Source organism: Triticum dicoccoides, chromosome 7B, assembly GCF_002162155.2.
Source record: "Triticum dicoccoides isolate Atlit2015 ecotype Zavitan chromosome 7B, WEW_v2.0, whole genome shotgun sequence".
In the NCBI taxonomy this organism is placed as follows: Eukaryota; Viridiplantae; Streptophyta; class Magnoliopsida; order Poales; family Poaceae; genus Triticum; species Triticum dicoccoides.
The window spans coordinates 706,622,604-706,628,181 of NC_041393.1; the positions used below are offsets into that span (position 1 = coordinate 706,622,604).

Consider the following 5,578-nt stretch of genomic DNA (forward strand, 5'->3'; position numbering starts at 1 on the left):
CTTTCGAGAGGCACGGTTTTGCTTCCGCGAGAGGCACGGTTGTGCTTTCACGAGAGGCACGGCGTGCCTCTTTCGGAAAGGAAAAAAAACATGTTTTCTATTTTTTTTCTTTCGCGAGAGGCACGGTTTTGCTTCCGCAAGAGGCACGGTTGTGCTTTCGTGAGAGGCATGGGCGTGCCTCTTTCGGAAAGCGAAAAAAACGGGTTTTCTGTTTTTTTTTCTTACGCGGGAGGCACGGTTTTGCTTCCGCGAGAGGCATGGTTGTGCCTTCGCGAGAGGCACGGACGTGCCTCTTTCGGAAAGGGAAAAACCCGTGTTCTCGGTTCGGTCTTTTCATCGGTTTTTTCGTCCGATTTTTTCGTGAAAAAAAGTTCATAACATGGGATTTAGTTTTGAAGATCTCGGTGTGAGGAATCCAACGGCGAAAGCGGTTCAAGATTTGGATGCACGGTTTAATAGATAAAATGTTTTGAATAAACGGATCTACGAAAAAAGGAAAAACTTCCAGGTTGCGACAAGTGGCGCACATGCAGCGCGCCACTTGTCGCAACCTGGGGGAGTTGGAGTGATCTCCGCAAGGAGTACTCCTTAATTAGTGATTTCGACAATGCCATGTGTTCTAAAAAAAGATGGAATTGCTCTAAGCCTCCCTGTAGGTAGACATCTTTGGCTCCGACTGACTCCTGCTATCAGTTGTATTTTGGTGAACATTCACATTATTTTGGTGGACATTCCCGTTGATTAATAAAGAGGGACGTGTTTGGACTAATAAAAAGATTGGATGCCTCGAAGGTGATAGGTCGGATCCGGTTGACCAGTTAGCAACTGAAACCATAGAAAGACATTCGCCACCATAGAAAGATGTCTACTACCACTGATAATTGTGAGTTATTATGTGGTGTTGTGGATTCATGGCGGCGTTCATTGGTAATGTGTTCAATGTCCAGATGTGTTTGGCTTTGGTAGATGACTAGAAGGGTTGGGTACACTTTGCCGCGTCGTTGGTGTTGTTGGGTTTCTTAGAAACATTACTCACTCTGTTTCAAATACAAGGTGTATTAAATTTTTCTAAGTCAGATATTTTTAAGTTTGATCAAATTTGTAGAGAACTATATCCAAATCCATAATACCAAATTGGTATAATTAGATCCATCATGAAATAAATTGTCATATATTTTTGTTTAATATTGTGGATGTTGGCATTTTTGGCTCTGAACTTTGTCAAAGTTAAAGGAATTTGACTTCCCAAAAACTAATACCCTTATATTTTGGAATTGATGGAATATTTAGTTTGGCGGGGCGGGGAGATGATGTAGTGTTTTTCTTTATAATCCGATGATTTGGTGGACCTTTCTCGATGTGATTCTGTGTTATCCGCTAAGAAACCCATATTTATGTGCGGAAATTTCTATGTCGGTAGGTGCATGTACTATATAGGTGCTACATTATCACATGTTGGTGTTCCTTTTTTCTAGGTGGTAGGAGGGTGCACGGGATAGACATGTTTTTATAGGCGGTTGATGCTGGTTAATTTGAAAAATGATTGGCCCGATCAAAATCTTTAACCAAATCCATAATTTGAAAAATGATTGGGCTCAATCGAATTGAAGAGCTTCAAAACTAGGGAACAAAAGTGAACTAAAATAATTGAATGAGAGAGCTCCTTGAGAAATTGTTGACCCTGTCAAAATTGAGTGACTCAATTTTGAACAGAAGACCTCAATTAGTTGTGAGGCCTTAAAAATTGAATGAGAGAGCTTCAAGTAATTGTTGACCCGGTGAAAATTGGATGACCCAATTTCAAATCGATACCTCAATTGATTGTGAGCGCTTTAAAATAGGAAGCTTAGTGTTATAGAGGATGAGCTTGCATAACACATGATAGCAACAAGAGAGCCAAGTGCCGAACAATGGCTTTTTACTATGTTCGAGTCATGATCACATGACACTTTGGTCAAGCTTGTGGTTACCTTATGGGCAATATGGACGGCGAGTCGGAAAGCGATTCATGAGGGAATTTTTAGAGCCCTCTATCAATGCACATGTTTGTTGAACGATATATCTTTGAGTTGGAGAGCTTAAAACGTCCAACAATGGCAGCCACTTCTCCTGCTCTTCCTAGACACACCGCATCTCGGCAACATCCACCACATGCCATGGACTAACTTAGACTGAGTTAGCCAAAGAGGCATGAGCAAGGTGAGTCGGCGAGGGAGGGGAGACCTGGGGTCAGGCCGAGGAAAGGAGAGGACGTCGATGTGGCCGTCGGCGTTTATTTGATTTAGATTGGCGGATGAGTGGCTAGCCGGAGTTTAGCAACCACTAATTTTTTGGGATCCTTTGTGTCTTTTTCTCTTTGAGATTTTTGGGTCTCAATATACGTGCCTCTGGCTGGGTGTGCACTAGGCCAGGCTATTTTGGGTCCCAATCAACTATGAGAGAGTGAGTGTGTCCTATATTCTTTCTGCACTCGTCGGTTACTCCTCCAAAGAGAGAGACCACTCAAAAAAAGATTAGAGAGGGAAGAGGGAGATAGTGGGAGTGCTATTGCACACAAAAATGGCTTGAAGAGGTGTGCTAGTGTCATCGTATGTACTTTTGCGAAATGAGCATAGCTTGAGTGGTTAGATTCCTTATGGTAGAACCAACCTGTCAAGGTTCATGTCCTAGACATGGCATTGGAGGTCACATTTTTCTGGATTTCTTCAGGCCTTCCGGCGATGTGTGTTCAGTGAGAGAAGATATTCCCTTCAGCTAGGAAGGCATCCGTGGCAACTTCGTCAAACTCAATACAATGTGCCGGCCCAGTCTCTCGGATGTGCTTATAGGATTAGGTTGTGCATGATATATTCATAGGGACAAGTTTGTACCTGTGTATGAGCGTTTGCATCTGTACTATGCTAAAAAAATGACTTGCAGAAGTTATTTTGTGTACAACACAGTAGTAACCAAACAAAGCTAAGAATGACCCCCTGCCTCGTCATGTCTTGGTTCACTACAGCCTACATCAACCAACACATTGGCTAGTTCGATCACCCTTTGCTTTCAAGGAGGCTCATCTACAAACAAAGGTAACTGGTATCATTACTGATATCATCTGAAAGTCACGACCTGATGTGATGCAAATTTCAAGTGAACAAAGTTAAGGAGCACACTGAGATTCGTAAGAACCATATCTATATCGAGTTGAATAGGAGAGATTACATTTTGAAGTTGAAAACGGAGATGGAACCATTCCAAGGCTAAGACCTAATATCGTGCGAACAACATCTGGACAAGAGAACAATCTGGTAGCGCAAATTGGTTCCTCGAATTCTCTGCATATATGTCAATTTCAGAGATATCGTTTTTTTCTGCGGGTGTCCACCACCTGTAGGAAGTATATGGCTTTTTCTTGCTTCGCATGTTGACCCGTCTATTTATCTAGTTATTTATATTTACTTATGGGAACAACCTTTTTTGTCATTTATTTGAAGGAAAAAATGTTTGTCATCTCTGCAATGATCGTTCCCTTGCCTCCTCACATTTACTTAATTTCAGAAACGCAATGCTAAGAACCATCCGTAGTGAAAGGCCGTGCTTGGACAACAAGTTCGCTAACAAAGGTCAAGGGCACCCATCACTAGCGTTTCCACTGCCTCCCGCCACACAGCCGCCGCCCTGCCTCATCTCTTGTGGCCTTAGGGCTATGGAGGTACGGTGGAATCCGGTTCTTGCCGGCGGGAGGGCTTTGGTTTTTGGTATTTTTTGAGTCTTGCACAAACTAAAAATGGCTTTAGCCTGACACATAAAGAAAATACATTGTATGTAAACGTAATGCAGAAGCACAAAACATGCGTGTGACATGAACAAAAAGTCCAAAAGTACAAAGCAAATAACATGGTCTCATGTTCAACACATGAACCAAATCACAGTTGCATCCATATCTCTAGTTTTGTGTATTTTGAACTAAAAAAGGCCTTGACTTGACAACTAGAAATTTCGCTAAAGGTCGAAGCAAGATAGTAAACTCATGGCAATGTTCCAAGCGTTTAATCCAATTGCTCTTGCTCTGAATCTGAATGTGAATAGTTTGACTGCTCTGAATCTGAATGTGAATAGTTTGACTGCTCTGAATCTGAATGTGAATAATTTGAGTGCTCTGAATCTGAATATGATCCTGTAGAAATATAAAAAGAATGTGCAATTAATCAGACTCGCATACCACTTGATTTAAATGGTGCGAACTCTGTTGGAAAAGGCAGTGCCTAGGAGGCGCTTAGGCACGCCTAGGCACTAGGCAATGGCCAAACGCCTCGCTTAGGGCATAAGCTGAAGTCTAGGCAAAGCAAGTAAGAAATTCTCTACCCAAGCGAGAAATCATACCATATTGCACTGATATGCCAAAAGGGCCATATTCCAATCATAGTAGCTCGTAGTTAACATACTTATATGCCCTAAATTAATAAAATACACATATAATAACCACATATACACCCTGATAGTAAAAGTTATATAACCGCCTGGGCTGCGCCTAGGGGGCTTAAGCACAGCCTAGGCACTAGGCCAAGGCTAACCGCCTCGCTTACGCCTACCGCCTTTTCCAACCTTGGGTGCGAAGAAGAAGAAAGTTATAATTTCGTAGCAACATGAACCCAAGAGTAAGTAGGCTTTGTTTGGCGCATTTGGTTGTCCAATTAACTTGACAAATGCACATTGCTTAATTTCATATAAACATATATATGGGAATACAAAAGTAAAATTCACTAAGACTACTAATTAACAGAATTATTGTCGGCACAAGATTTTTTTCCTTTGATGCTTATTATTTACGCATTTAGTTGTGCAATTAATATGAAAAATATTTGTTGCGAAATTTTAAACACACATGGCATTTGAATGTATAAACTTCAAAATCTCGGAAGAATTATTGTTTGACTTACCGTCGGAAGACCAAATTCTTTTGTTGATGATGATTAACTCAGCAGTTACTCCACATGAACTCAGGACCTTCACAATTTTGTGAACACGCTCATCTTTGGGCAGGCATTTGATATTGAAAGCCCTAGGACTCTTCGATGCCAAAAATGGTTCTATTGGAGCGTAGCTTCCGTCTGTTTCTTCGGCATGTTTATATTTCTGTATAGGTTACCACAATCATCAACAATAAAATTACAAGTTCAACGGGAGAAAATGTATAAATCATAGGAAACATATATACCTTAGATAGTCGGAGGTGGAGGTTCTCGAGACTTGGTGACCGCTGGAGAAAGTAAAGTAGTGGGCTGTAATCAGGCTCCACACACCAATCATCTAGTGACAAAGTTTTGAGCTTGCTAAATGTGGTGCACCGTATTAGCTCTTTCCTGAAAGCAGCAGACTGGCCAAGGTGTGATTAGTAAGCAGATATAGTAGATCCATCACGGATGTCAAGTGAGACTAAAATTTCAGTGGATACAACACTAACATACCGCTTGAGGCTCGATCATGAGCTCTAGATTAATGGTAGCTGACAAGCGCTCAAGGAGGAAGGAACCATCCTTATCGTCAAGCTTGATAGATGCTGCTAGCAACGACGGCGTGCACTCAAACGAAGGAA

General features: G+C 41.6%; 1 long non-coding RNA gene across 1 annotated transcript; it reads right to left on the reverse strand.

Moving 5' to 3' along the window:
- Nucleotides 1–3,964: 3,964 nt before the first annotated feature.
- On the reverse strand, nt 3,965–5,349 carry LOC119336957. The gene is made up of 3 exons (XR_005162931.1): nt 5,201–5,349; nt 4,923–5,118; nt 3,965–4,159 (listed from the first exon to the last, which is right to left on the reverse strand). It is a non-coding gene; the product is annotated as an uncharacterized LOC119336957 (long non-coding RNA).
- Nucleotides 5,350–5,578: the final 229 nt, after the last annotated feature.